General features: G+C 42.0%; 1 protein-coding gene across 16 annotated transcripts in view; it reads right to left on the bottom strand.

The window, feature by feature from the left end:
- Nucleotides 1–13594: 13594 nt before the first annotated feature.
- The window catches only part of EBF3 (early B-cell factor 3), a 139201-nt gene continuing 137795 nt past the window's right edge, over nucleotides 13595–15000 (bottom strand). For all 16 annotated transcript variants that reach the window (XR_001412419.1, XR_001412418.1, XR_001412417.1 and 13 more), the window contains one exon: nucleotides 13595–15000. This exon is cut by the window's right edge and continues 1482 nt beyond it. The gene's annotated coding sequence lies outside the window, so the exon portion shown is untranslated.

A 15000-nucleotide genomic window follows, 5' to 3' on the forward strand; every position in this document is an offset into this window, starting at 1 on the left:
AAAAAAAAAAAAAAAAAAAGACTTCAGCCTTCCCTCCCCCCCCCCAGCTTTATTGATTATTGAAAATGTTACATCCCGGGGAGGAAAATGTCATTGCTTTAAATACCAGCATTAACAGTTGGTAAAAGTTCTTTTTCACCCCGGCGCGTGTGATGAAGAAAAATTAAACAATGGAAAAGACGGAGAAATAGATGGAATGTAAAAGGGAAAAAACGAATGTGTTTGTGTGTTAATTTGACCGAGAAGGAGCTTTGCTCCCTGAAGGAAGCGGCTTAAAAGCGAACGCGTCTCGCACTGGACTTTTTACTGGAAGGGTGAAATATGTAATGAAATTCAACAAGGAAAGTGGAAAAACAGCCAAATTGGTGCAGCAAAGTGGTTAATAGGATCATTAGCCTCCTCGCTGTATTTTTTTGGACATTGTGTGCCTGCACGGCCGTCCTCGGGAGCAGATTGCGGGAACAGGCTGACAGTTACCCGCTAACTCAGCAGCGCTGGGTGCAAACTGCCATCTTCCTGTGGATTTACAGCTGCCACTTCTGCTACTTCAATTAGTTCTATAGCACACAGATGTTGCTTAAATGTTGCTGCTAATGATACTGCAATAAGCGTAAGATTCATGCCATATTTTGAGGCACGTAAATTTCTCAAGTGGCACAATTAAAGTGGAAATATTAGGTGGGGAGAACTTGGCAGTCTCTCCAACTTGGAAAGCGCACCCGCTATGCAATAATGGGTCAAAAATTCATTCAAGTTTTACTGCTGTTCAGAGTTTTAAAAGACTTTTCACAGTTGAATGCAAAGTAGTAAAAAGCGGAGTATTAGGAAATGAGAATGCTGTTCTGTTATTCAGACATGACTTTTAATTTCAAATTGGAATCACATGCTTACCTTCGCCGCGAGGGCTGCGCGCCGCACCGCCGGCGTGCGAAAGGAATAAATAAAAAGTTTTCATTAATAATGATTTAATTGCTGCGGCTGCGCGGAGGTTCAGCACGGCGGTTGCATTAGCGGGGAGAAAAAGGGAAAAAAAAAAAAAAAAAGAAGAAAAAAAATGGTTTTTCCCAAATCACACACACAGAGACAGCATCAATCATTTCCGAAGCCAGATGTAGCCTCCAAACTGCAGCCTGACAACACATCTCCTGTTTGTGCAGCCACCAGGCAATTATTCTTTCCATTATATCTCCCAATGACAGATCTCCAAACCCAGGGCTGTAAAAATTAGAGTTTGGGCTTATACAGTTGTGTCAGGTCTTAAAAAAAAAAAAAAAAAAAATAAGAAAACTTATCATGGCTGCAGTGTTTATGAGCTTGTCAAAGTACATGTACATAATTTTCATCAAAATTTCTTTTACCTCATTTCCAGTCCTCCAGGATTAGATTTATCAGCAGCTCATGCGGGGAGAGCTCTGTGCCTGCGCCCGAGCGGCTTTTCCACCTGCCAGCAGGACTCGGGGTGGGGTGGCTCCGCTTGGGAAACGCGGACGTTTTTTCCTCATCCCAAATATTTCTCGGGTTCAAGTGTTTTTTAACGCCCTGCCTCGGGCGCCCAACAAATTTGAGGTGTAATTTTTAAAAATGGTTTTGTGTCTCGGTCTCGCTTGGTGCGTACATCACGGCGGCTGCATTTTGGTGGGGAAGAAGCACGACACGGGGAGGCAAACCCGAAGAGAGAGAGCTGGAAATCCAAAGATTATTTCCATTTAATGTTTAATTTATTTATACCGGGGAAAGATTAGCAGGCGAGCGCTGATTTTGAAACTTCCCAGTGCAGGCAGCATTGAAAAGATGCAGTTAAATGCTGGGAGAAGCAATCAATATGAAGCTGAGGGCGCGCCAGGCCGGCCAGCATCAGCCTCGTATCTAAATTACTGATTTTTCTACCACGGCGCCCGAACGTTTCCATTTCTCTGCGTGGCCCCATCCCACTCCTGGTTGGGATTATTTACCAGCAAATCTTCCCGGAGACAGGTTTGCCTTGTTCTGAGGCAACGAGGACAATAAGTTCCAGCTGAGCCCAGGACAACAGATCTTGCTGGAGCTCAGGGTGTGTTTGGTACCGAAGGGGAACTTCTCCCCTGGAACTCCAGGAGGGAGATGTCACCCTCCCCACGCTGGTGACACGCTCACACCTACCTGCCTGGGTGTACAAACAGCCCTGTGCTGCGTTGGTAGACAGTATATTTTATTACTAGATTGCTTGTTCCCCTGGCCTGTCCGCTACAGAAAATCATTTCATTCCAAATGATTATTCCCCATTGAACCATATTAGCTAAATAATTACTATTTCTGCAAATGGCCTTGGTGCCGGGGATCAAATGGGTTTGGCTGCTGATTGGAGCTCCTTGGTTTACACTTGTCATGCAAGGCGTTGGGCTCCTGAGGTACTGAGTGTACATTAAAGTCCATGGCTTTTCTCAATAACGTGAAAAAAATTTACCTTAATCCCACAAACTAATCTTTCTTTGCCATTTATCAGGATGTGGGGTGCTCGGTGGGGCAGAGTCTTCTACTGGATACGGAAAAGGTTACACAGAAACTGTTTTGAGCACAAAAATGACCGATTCACCCCAACCAAATGCAAGCCAACGTACCAGACCAGTCCCACCACCACTGCCACCCCCTGCACCAATCCTTTTGGGCCTTTAAAGCACTGACACTGAGAATGGCCAGAAAACACCAGAATTTAGCCAAGGCACAGTGGAGCAGGGCAGGGACAGCCACCCTCAGCCTCAGGGGCACCTCTGTGCCTTCCCCAGCCCCTCATTTATTTATTTCAGCCCCACTCCCATTGAACTCCAACCAAAATTCCTGCTGCTTCGATGGCACAAGCTGGATCCCGGTTTCCCCAGGATGTGCAGGTATTTAGAAGTTGTGGTGGTTCACGGGAGGAGGAGACCGATGCTCCTCCTGTTCCCAGGAGAAGCTGCTCAGCATGTTCAGTCTCACTGTAGCTGGCTGGTGTCAAGCTGCTGCTTTATAAAGTGCTCTTATAAACCAGGAGCCCCCACTTTAAGTATTTTCTTCTCTCGGTGAACACAACTATTCATTTCCACAGAGTTATCCATGATTTCCTCTCTAAAAAAATGACCAGCATTGGTAAACATGTGAACTTTGGGCTTCACCATGCAGGAAAGTAACTGAAATTTTGTCCCTGCCAAATGAATTTGTTTTAAAACTAAACCTAAAGTGGGGAACAAAGATCAAACAAAACTTTTAATGTCAATTTTCAGGGGGAAGGCTGCAGAGGTCTCTGATTTCTATTTGTGAAAGTGAAATCAACGTGTAATGATGACTTTATGGGATCTCCTAAAAAAGAATGCCCTTTCCCTGTATAACTTATTCTTTCTGTGATTCATCAAAGCTTTTTGTCCTCAAGCATTTGAGTGGTCACCTGTGATTTATACACCAAAGGAGTAAGTGGGTCCAAAATGGAGTAGAAAAAAGCAGGTTTGCCCCACGTATCTCATCCAAACTCTTTGCCTAAGTGTTTGAGTGGTCACCTGTGATTTATGCACCAAAGGAGTAAGTGGGTCCAAAAAAGCAGTTTTGCTCCACGTATCTCATCCAAACTCTTTGCCTAAGTTGCTGCAGCGATATCGGAGCTGGAAGGTAACACACCGCAAAGTTGCCGTGGGATTATGCACTGATTTAACCAGGATTGTTATTTAGGAGGTAGGGAAAAGAAAAAAAAAAATCACATCAGATTGGTGTAGTTACCTTAGCAACCACCACAAAGTCCTGTGTTTGTGCTCCCTGATGAGAGGTTGGGCCAGGGCATCCCTGGGGTAAAGCCCCGCAGGGAGGGGGTACCTGAGCTTCCCAGCCTCCGGCATCATCGGGGCGACACGGAAAGGGCTTTTATTTGCCTTGGCAAAGATTTCCCAACTCCGTCCCGCTCTGACTTTGGCAGTTTGTTTCTCATTTCAAATACCTTCTGTAATCTATTACGGTATATAGGCCAGTCTTCTTTCCCCCCCTCGCTCCAGCCTATGTCCTCTTTCTATTTAGGAATTAATTATGATGCTATCTCATATAACTCATTAGTATCAATTAATTCTTTCCCTTTCATGATTTTATATAGCTAAATTAGATTGCCTCTTAGGAACTTAATAATCAGTATTGGACTCATTTAGACATATCTTTTTCCCCTTCTCCACCCAATTTTACTTGGACACAAGGCAGCTGGAAATGCCCCGTCCCCTCCAGCGGGGACAGGGCTGGTGTGATGGCACCTCCTTGCCCCATCTCCACCAGCTCTTTGCAGGGCTTGGACTCGCCTTACCCATATTCCTGAATTTTTACAGTCCGTTTTTAGTATTATTTCTTTATTTTGGAGCTACGCAAGATGTTATTCTTGGTTTATCAGAAGGAATAGGAAATACCCGACTTCCAGCAATTGGCCAAACCATCACAAATTATCTCCCCCTTAAACTCGCCGCAGGGACAGAGGGAAACACGAGGGAGATGTGCCTTTTCCTCATTCATCTTAGTGGGGTGTTAACTTTGAAATCACGGCGTTGCTGGCATTCATACGTCCGTATTTAACTGCTTCACTGCTCACTGGCACGTCGAACCCATTCAGGGAAAAAAGCAGTAATATGATTGAATATATCTGGCAGGACCTGATATTCCCACTCATTTTGAATTTGATCCAGCAGCAGCAAAGGCAATTAAATAACAAGTTTTCCCTGGCAAAAATGAGTTGCAAAATGCCCCCAGCTGCATGATGTAGGAAATACACCTTGATTTTACTAATTGCCTTGCCTGTACCTCGCCGTGGGGGTATCTGAGGCTGCTTTGTGTGACCCACTTCATGTATCTCCAAAAACCAGGCTGGGGCTGGGTGGTGGCTGAGTGGGGCTGGGGGCAGGTGAAAAGTGAGTGGATTTGCCTCATTTAAAACACTGACCATCACCTCCTCCTGGTGCCAGGATGCTCCAGGTGCCAGGTCTCAGCCTTTTGCTGCAAACAACGGCTGTTGTGGGTGCAGGTCAGCTTTAGCAAGACAGCACAACAACCTAAAAAGCAAACTTTCAGGAAATCAGCCAGGGTCATTTTAGAAAGTTGTTGCCTCGTCATCCCAGGGTTAAAACCAAACCATCCCTGCTCTGCTCTAGCACTGCACCACCACCACAAAGTTGGAAATTTGTTTAAAGATGGGGCTAAGAAGTGGAAAAAAAAAAAAAGCAGCATGAAGTTACCACGGGCTGCAGCACACACGTGCTTGTGCATGTGTACCCATAGTAAAGAAGGACGATATTACACCTTCTCTCCATCACCTGGTGCTGGAGAAGGATCACCAGAAGAGGTACCCCTGCTGCAGGACAGAGTTGGCCAACATTACCTCTTCCTAAAGCAGCTTTGGGTGATCCCCAGCTCCGTCCCAAAGGGACTGCTGGACATGGCTCTATTGATCCCAAATTTTATCATTTCCATGTTCCCTGCCAGATCAAACAACGGAGCCAGCGACGGGGAGAGGCGAGAGGGGTCTGCAGGGACAGCAGACACACACAAAGCCTTTTTAATAGTTAGCGTAAGGAGTGTAATTGCTAAATCCCAATTAAGGCAGATATGGGTCAAGCGAAGGAAAAAGAAGGGTGGATTCCTGTGAAAGGAGAGGAAAAGCCAAGAGGCTGAGGCTCATAGGGTAACTTGATTTCCCAATACCTTCAGACCTGCAGCCTCCTCCTCCCATCAGCACCCTGGCCTGACCCCCCACTGCAGGGGGAGGGCAATGGGAAAAAAGGAAGGGAAAAAAGAAAAAGGAAAAGAAATAGCAACCCAAAACTTTACCAGGAAGACAACAATTTATTTATTTTTTTTAGGAAACTACATATGTTTCCCTTAAAATTTAAAGACAATTCAGTCCTTTCAGGATGACTACCAAATATGATTTCCGCTAAAAATGAGGGAAAATGTGCTGATCTATCCCCTTCCCCTTCCAAATGTCTGTTCATTCTCCTAAGGAGAGATTATTCTCATTATCAATAAATTTTAACTATTATTGTTCACATCTAAGGGTTTTACTGAATATACACTTCCTTTGGCTAACCAGGGATCTACCCAGTATTATTTAATGTATTTACGTTCATATATGCAATTATATTTCATAATCTGATTATGTGTTTTATACCTTTATATGGATTAAAATGCTGAATGTTGCATATTTTTTTTATTATTATATGAGTTGTCAAGTTCTTTGGGGATGGAAATAAGAGTTCAGTAACACTGTGGTGAGAATGGCATTAATTTCATCTGCTAAACAGACCCACCAAAATAGCACTGGATGCAAAAGGACCATGTTTCTCTACATGTTCTGCATTTGAAGTTAATAAATTACATTCATAAAGTTAATATGAAAAGGAGATAATATCTCTAGTCCAAAAATGGAATAGGTTGTTTCTGATCATCACGTCCTTCAAGATACTAAAACCCAGCAGATCTCACCCTTTCAAATCTATTTTTTATTCATAGACAGGGAGAGGAAAACACGTTTTCAGTTTGGAGTGAATTAGTAATTGACTTGAACTAGCTGAATACATTGAAATTCAAAACAAAACATCTGCCATTGCTGAAATCTCTGTCACCAAGTTTATCACTGCAGCAAACTCTGACTCCAGGTGGTTTCTGCTGGCTCGGGCACCTGAACCACTTCAAAACTCTCTTAGAAAGTATCTTTCAACTAAGACTGTTGTGCATTTAATCTGAAGTATTTGTCTAAATTATAAGTGGCCTTCGTCTCCTTCCCATGGCATCTCTCCATGATGACCCAAACTGATTGGTGCAATGTCAACCTCAGCCCGTGGTATATCCATGTGCCTTGGCCAAGCCATGTCCCCCTGCAATCCCCACCAGCACCATGGTGGGGTCCTTAATCAGTGCAAGAGTAAAACACTTTATTTTTTCATTTAATGTGGTTTATCAATTTTACTCATCTGGTATGAAGTCAGAGAGGCAGAAGACACCCTTGTGCATGGTGATCTGTAGCTGCAGGTGTTGGTCCCCACCAACATCTGCTGTCTCAGCCCATCACCATGGCTTCATCCTGCCTCCCCAGGAGCAAAGCTTCCCCAGTTAGTAGCCATTATAGACTCACAACTCAAATATTTAGTTTTCACATTAAAAAGGTGGGGCATGTCATGGTTTCGGCCAGGTTGGCCAGCAACAAGACAACAGATGCTCTCCACCACCTCACTCCAAGGAGAGAAAGAAGAGAAATAGACTTATGAGTTTAGAAAAACAAACTAAAGATAAAAAGAAAATAATGAAATAGATACAGTACATATAAATATATACAAAACCGTATCAAGCTCCCAGGGAGATGTCACCAGCAGGCACTCGGAAAGTTCCAGGGTGGTCTCAGTGATGGAACCAACAGGAACTGGATCCTGGAACATTCTGGTGAAGATCACAGATAGACAAACTCACAGAGTCCTTCTCATTGAAGAAGAGCCATTGAAGAGGAGCCAACCTGACCCCTTCCATCCCTCGGCTTTTATAACGAGCATGGCAGATGGGCTGGAACACCCGATTGGTTGGTTTGAGTCACCTGACCTGTCCACTCCTCCCCACAGGTGTGACCCCTCCATGGGGCAAACAACCCCTTCAGCTGGTCCTGGTCCCACAGCAACAAGTAAGGGCAAGAGCCTCTCTCACTGAACAGAAAGTTGACACTGCTGCACCCCAAACCAGGAGAGGGTTTCATCTACCTATACTTGGCCTGCCCAAATTGCCTTGTGAGATGGTTGTAGAGATTGTTTGTTTATTCTTATTATTACTTCTCCTCATTACAGCACTTTTGTGTCTATGAAGCAAAGCACACAGCACTGCAGGGGGAGGGCAATGGGAAAAAAGGAAGGGAAAAAAGAAAAAGGAAAAGAAATAGCAACCCAAAACTTTACCAGGAAGACAACAATTTATTTATTTTTTTTAGGAAACTACATATGTTTCCCTTTAAATTTAAAGACAATTCAGTCCTTTCAGGATGACTACCAAATATGATTTCCGCTAAAAATGAGGGAAAATGTGCTGATCTATCCCCTTCCCCTTCCAAATGTCTGTTCATTCTCCTAAGGAGAGATTATTCTCATTATCAATAAATTTTAACTATTATTGTTCACATCTAAGGGTTTTACTGAATATACACTTCCTTTGGCTAACCAGGGATCTACCCAGTATTATTTAATGTATTTACGTTCATATATGCAATTATATTTCATAATCTGATTATGTGTTTTATACCTTTATATGGATTAAAATGCTGAATGTTGCGTATTTTTTTTATTATTATATGAGTTGTCAAGTTCTTTGGGGATGGAAATAAGAGTTCAGTAACACTGTGGTGAGAATGGCATTAATTTCATCTGCTAAACAGACCCACCAAAATAGCACTGGATGCAAAAGGACCATGTTTCTCTACATGTTCTGCATTTGAAGTTAATAAATTACATTCATAAAGTTAATATGAAAAGGAGATAATATCTCTAGTCCAAAAATGGAATAGGTTGTTTCTGATCATCACGTCCTTCAAGATACTAAAACCCAGCAGATCTCACCCTTTCAAATCTATTTTTTATTCATAGACAGGGAGAGGAAAACACGTTTTCAGTTTGGAGTGAATTAGTAATTGACTTGAACTAGCTGAATACATTGAAATTCAAAACAAAACATCTGCCATTGCTGAAATCTCTGTCACCAAGTTTATCACTGCAGCAAACTCTGACTCCAGGTGGTTTCTGCTGGCTCGGGCACCTGAACCACTTCAAAACTCTCTTAGAAAGTATCTTTCAACTAAGACTGTTGTGCATTTAATCTGAAGTATTTGTCTAAATTATAAGTGGCCTTCGTCTCCTTCCCATGGCATCTCTCCATGATGACCCAAACTGATTGGTGCAATGTCAACCTCAGCCCGTGGTATATCCATGTGCCTTGGCCAAGCCATGTCCCCCTGCAATCCCCACCAGCACCATGGTGGGGTCCTTAATCAGTGCAAGAGTAAAACACTTTATTTTTTCATTTAATGTGGTTTATCAATTTTACTCATCTGGTATGAAGTCAGAGAGGCAGAAGACACCCTTGTGCATGGTGATCTGTAGCTGCAGGTGTTGGTCCCCACCAACATCTGCTGTCTCAGCCCATCACCATGGCTTCATCCTGCCTCCCCAGCAGCAAAGCTTCCCCAGTTAGTAGCCATTATAGACTCACAACTCAAATATTTAGTTTTCACATTAAAAAGGTGGGGCATGTCATGGTTTCGGCCAGGTTGGCCAGCAACAAGACAACAGATGCTCTCCACCACCTCACTCCAAGGAGAGAAAGAAGAGAAATAGACTTATGAGTTTAGAAAAACAAACTAAAGATAAAAAGAAAATAATGAAATAGATACAGTACATATAAATATATACAAAACCGTATCAAGCTCCCAGGGAGATGTCACCAGCAGGCACTCGGAAAGTTCCAGGGTGGTCTCAGTGATGGAACCAACAGGAACTGGATCCTGGAACATTCTGGTGAAGATCACAGATAGACAAACTCACAGAGTCCTTCTCATTGAAGAAGAGCCATTGAAGAGGAGCCAACCTGACCCCTTCCATCCCTCGGCTTTTATAACGAGCATGGCAGATGGGCTGGAACACCCGATTGGTTGGTTTGAGTCACCTGACCTGTCCACTCCTCCCCACAGGTGTGACCCCTCCATGGGGCAAACAACCCCTTCAGCTGGTCCTGGTCCCACAGCGACAAGTAAGGGCAAGAGCCTCTCTCACTGAACAGAAAGTTGACACTGCTGCACCCCAAACCAGGAGAGGGTTTCATCTACCTATACTTGGCCTGCCCAAATTGCCTTGTGAGATGGTTGTAGAGATTGTTTGTTTATTCTTATTATTACTTCTCCTCATTACAGCACTTTTGTGTCTATAAAGCAAAGCACACAGAATTTTTTTTTTTTTTTTTTTTTTTTGAAGCAAAGCACACAGAAATTTTTATTTTTTTTTAATTTTTATTTTTTTTTTAAATCTTGGGACTAGGGCTGTAGTAGGGAGGAAGGTGGTGCCTTGCAGACCTCTGTGGTGACCCAGCACCTCCCACCCTGCACCGCGGCTGCAGCACCGTGCTGCCCGCTGCCACCGAGACACCACTTGGGCAAAGCCATCTCTGAGCACTTGCTCCCACAACACAACTCCACAGCACAAGGACAAGAGATCATTAAATACAACTTTATTGGATTTCATTCTACAGATTTTGTTCACATCTTCCTCCTTTCTTCTCTCCATCTTCCCCTTGGTGTCTCCATCATGGGTTTCACCGTAGGTACAGGACAGCTTTAAAGTTTGCTGGCCGTATCACCCACACCAATTCCAGCCTCAGCTTCCCTTTTTTTTAGTTGGATTATTCTTTTTTAGTTTTTACACGATAAGCAATCTGACATTTTTGCCTGGCTGGAGCAGAGCAGCGTTCAGACCATTTCCTGCCCCCTCGCCACCTCCTCTGTTCTGGGGATAGTTGCTGCTTTTTGTAACAAAAAGTCGTTTCTCAAACAGTTTCATTTATCTCAAGGCAAATGCAAAAAATGAGTCACATAACATTAGAAATCCTCTAAAAACTTTGTGGGCAGCAAAAAAATGTACCATATCATGACCAATTTACTGCACCTTTTTTTCCACGATGCCCTTTCAGTACTAGTACAAAGTCAATAAAGAGGAAATAAAACCATTACGGTAGAACTGTTACTTTATGTTCAAGGCCAGGTTGGAGGGGGCTTGGAGCAACCTGGGCTGGTGGGAGGTGTCCCTGCCCAGGGCAGGGGGTGGCACTGGGGGGGCTTTAAGGTCCCTTCCAACCCAAACCATTCTATGAAACTGTACTAAGAATGTCATCAGCTGGAATGGGCAACCAGACCAGGAGCTCTCAAATCGGTTACTTTTGACCTGAGCACTGAGAAATAATTTTTTATTTCTACTGTGTAACAAGGAAATGTAGCTTTACATATGAGAAAAAGAGATAGCTTGGGTTTAATTATTTAATTTATACAATTTAAAGTTCTAGTATAGGTAATTTTATTTAGAACTTTAGTATTTTTTGAAGTATCTGAGTAAAGGCAATGATCACTTTTTAAATGATACACAGCAACTTTTTAAAACTTTTTTTTTACTTCTGGGATTTGAGGAATGTTCCTCCTTCGTAAGCTTTTGTAGAGATTGTTTGCATACTCTGACTCCAGCCTGAGTGCTTTCTCTTCCTTTTCCTGTAAAACTTAGGGCAGTACATTGTATAATGACAAGTGACCAAAAAAAATCAATTTGTAATCTGATTTGAGGGTTTTGATTTCCTCTGATGAGTTTAAATTTCATTAAAAGCAACCTTATTCAAACATAAAAGAACTCCTTGAAGGGTAAAACAGGGAATTGTCTCAAAGAGTATAAAGAATCTAAACTCTTTTGTGCTATTTATTCACGGCATTAATTGTGAGGTCCAACAGGCGGTGTCGGTTGGCAGATGCACCGTTATCGGCCCCACGATCTGCACGAGGAGGGGGAAAAAAAGCACAAGGGCTCACATTCAAAAATCGTTCTTTGGCGTATTGACACTTTAGTTATCAACAGCCCTTATTATCTGCTTAGCGGCGGATCGCAGCTTGCTGGTGACATAATAAGCTACAAATCACTGGTGGGGCCTTTCTGCATTCTCCTAATTGTGTGTATTCTCTAGAAAAAAATTATCGTCGGGCCTCTTGTCTTGATGAGAAATTGACATTTTCTGGCGGAGCCTGGCGAGCACTATGTGGGGAGATAAGACTTATAGTTGTTTTAAAGGAGTGGAGCCATTCTTTCAGAGGCCTCTTTATTGCTCTAGTTGACCCACTTGATGAGTATGGATTTCATGAGGTCTTTTTCAGCATTTGAACTATAAAAGGTTCAGAATGACACCACCCCTTATAGACAAAAGATAACCTTGCCCTTTGAATATATTGATTCTTTATTAACTAGGCTGTTTAATGCAATGAAATGAGGCATTAGATTGAAGCCTATTTCAAGTGCTTTGAATAATCTTTAAAAGCTTGAAAGACTTTAAAAAGCTGCTCTGCAATAATTGGCATATACTTTTAGAGACTCTGTTCCTTCATTTTGAGTAAGGAATTTTTATCATCTTCCCATGTCTAAACTCACCATACACAACGTATTTTCTCGTCGGGGCTATGACCAAGGTATGGACGGGGATGTGTCATAGACAGTGGATTGCTCTAGGACTTGTCATTCCTGGCACAAAACGTATGGGTTTTCTTCTTTTGTATTTTCTCTGCACTGATACTTAGACAAACCATTTAGATGCTCATTATTCAAACCTTTGAAATAAACCTAAAAGGAAGAGCGCCAGTAGGCATCACGCAGACTTTCATCCCCATAAACCATCTTATTTTTTAGTGGGATGCATCTGATTATGCCGCTGTTTAAACATGATACACAGACACATACTCAAAGTGGAACAATTTTCAATGCATCATCATAATAATAACCCGAAGTGCTCTATATTTTTAACATCTATTTTCATCAAACATGAAAACTATGGAAATGCTGGAGAAGAAAGGAGACATAGCTAAATGTCCCTGTTTCCCCTCTTTGTAAATTGTGACTCCAGTGAGGTGCAGCTTCTCACCACGCTCCATCACTCAACTGCAGAGACACAGGGGGCCGAGGAGAGGCTCGGGCACACGGCGTGTGGTTTGGCAGCACACACACGTACACACACGTACACAAGTGTGTACATTTACTTTGGAGCTCAGTTTTCAGTGCCCTCTCAAAGCTGTCAGCAGCCCTCTGGTAATGACGGGATAAAAGTCGGGTAAAACTCCCCGTTCTACCAGGACTGCTTCACTCACGTTGCCAGACCCATATCCAGGTATAAATCCCTTTTTTTTTCTGGTGGCTGAGGTCACAGGAGGATGCAGGCAGAGAGGGGAACCTAGCCCTGTGCTTCAGCCTCAGCATCGTCCCCGTCACCCACCAAACCACCCTCCGACTGGGGGGGCTGAGTCCTGCCCACCCCCCGTGTTCATATTTCAGGTACATTATAGGTACATTGCACGTACGACAGTCCAGAGGATGAAACATTGTGGTCAGTATGATAATTAACAAAAGCCTTCGCTTCCTTATCAGCATTTAAAAGACGAGTCTGTCGACCTTCGGTGTCGAAGCGCTACATGGAAAATTTGGGTTGTGCTCTGTTTAAAATAACTTTTCCTGTTTATAGGCTTTTACAATATGATATTAAAATAGAAAAAAAAAAAAAAAAGAAAAAAAAACCCCTCTACTGTTACCTTCACTTTACAAAAAGGGTGTCTGAAGCGCAGTTTTTCGGTTAAAAACTTCACCAAGGCTGAGCAACAAGTCGCTGCTGAGCTGCGGAGCAGAGCTCTCCGTCCTCCTCCTCCTGGGAGCTGCCCGGGGCACCCAAAAGCCCCATCAAGGACTCTGCTTTTCCTTAACCTCACATTCTGATATTTAGAAATGAAACCCCCAGTGGTGCATTTTTTCGTTTGGCTTTTTGTCACTTTTTTTAATAATCAAACCAGATAAAATTACTAAAAATGAAATTCACAGACAAGAAATACTTTAATTAAATATTGTGTAAAATGAACATTTTTTTATACAGTTAAATATATGAAAAAATGTACAGATAAAACAATCTTATTGTAGGGTCTTTAACAGTAAAATCTACCATTTAGTGAAGCTTTCCGTCTGGAGACAATGAAGCGATGAGTGCATTGACTAAGTAATCTAAAACACAAACAGATTGCATTTATGAAGAAAACTTGCAAACTTTCTTAACATGTACACGTGACCTCTCCCTTCAGAGCAAAACCTTACTCAGACAAAATAGAATGGAGGCAATTCAGTTCCAAAGTGACTTCTCAGGCTTTCCCACTTAGCTAAGCCTTGGTCGTTATCCCAAAGGACATGCGCGTGGCATCGATCAGCTGTGAGACGCTGCATCGTCCTTCATAACCCTCTAATAAATGCTTTACTAAAATGTGCATTTTTTTTTTTTTTCCCAGAAAGGAAAAAAAAAAAAAACAAAACCAACAACAACAACAAAAAAAAATCCCTCCTTTTTGGTTAAAACTTTTAATTCTGCTGCAGTTTGCAACATGTTTTGCAGTGCTGCGTTGGCAAACTATTTAGTGCAAAGTAAAAAAAAATTTAAAAAAACCCACAAAAGTCCACGTTTTTCTCTATGGATTTGGCACTAAGAGCCACGATACGCGACGGAGGTCATTCCAGTTTAAAAAGTACAGTCACCTACGGGTCTGTTACAAAAAGTTCCATAAAAAAACCAATAAACCTAAATAAACAAACCCCAAACATTTAAAAACTATGGATGATCCTGATTTCACATGAAACCTTTATCTTTTTTAAACAGTGCAGGGTTGGGGGGAATGCAGAGTGCAGCAGAAAATAGACACAGAAAGGAGTGATAGAATCGTACACCAGGTTTGTGCTTTTTTTTTTTTTTGATTTTTTTTACACCAGAAATCATCCAAATGAAGTAGTGATTAACAATTGTGGTGTAAGCCTGTGATAAAACAGCACAAAAGTTCTTCAAAGAAGTTCACTTTTAAGGCATCAGAGAAGTTAATGTGGCAAACGTTTTAATTAAAACATCAGAAGTGAATTTATTTTAAACTTTAGGCCTCTGAATTTTTCCAGTAAACACAGTTCAGCTATGTGGCAAAGTCATGGGTGGCAGCTAAAAATGACTTTTTACAATCTTTAAAAAAAAAAAAAAATTAAAAAATTAAAAAAAAAAAAAAAGAAAAAAAAAAAAGAAATGCAACCACAAAACAGATTCCTCCCTTTTGTGGCTGTATCACATGCACATATTCTACTAGTATCCATTACAGCCATGTGGCACAATTTTGATTTGACTATACAACAAACAACTTTTTTTTCAAAATTATTTGTTCTGATAACTTAAAAATAATATAAAAATAAACAATGA

This window comes from Calidris pugnax, unplaced genomic scaffold (genome assembly GCF_001431845.1).
Source record: "Calidris pugnax isolate Ruff unplaced genomic scaffold, ASM143184v1 scaffold89, whole genome shotgun sequence".
NCBI classification, from domain to species: domain Eukaryota; kingdom Metazoa; phylum Chordata; class Aves; order Charadriiformes; family Scolopacidae; genus Calidris; species Calidris pugnax.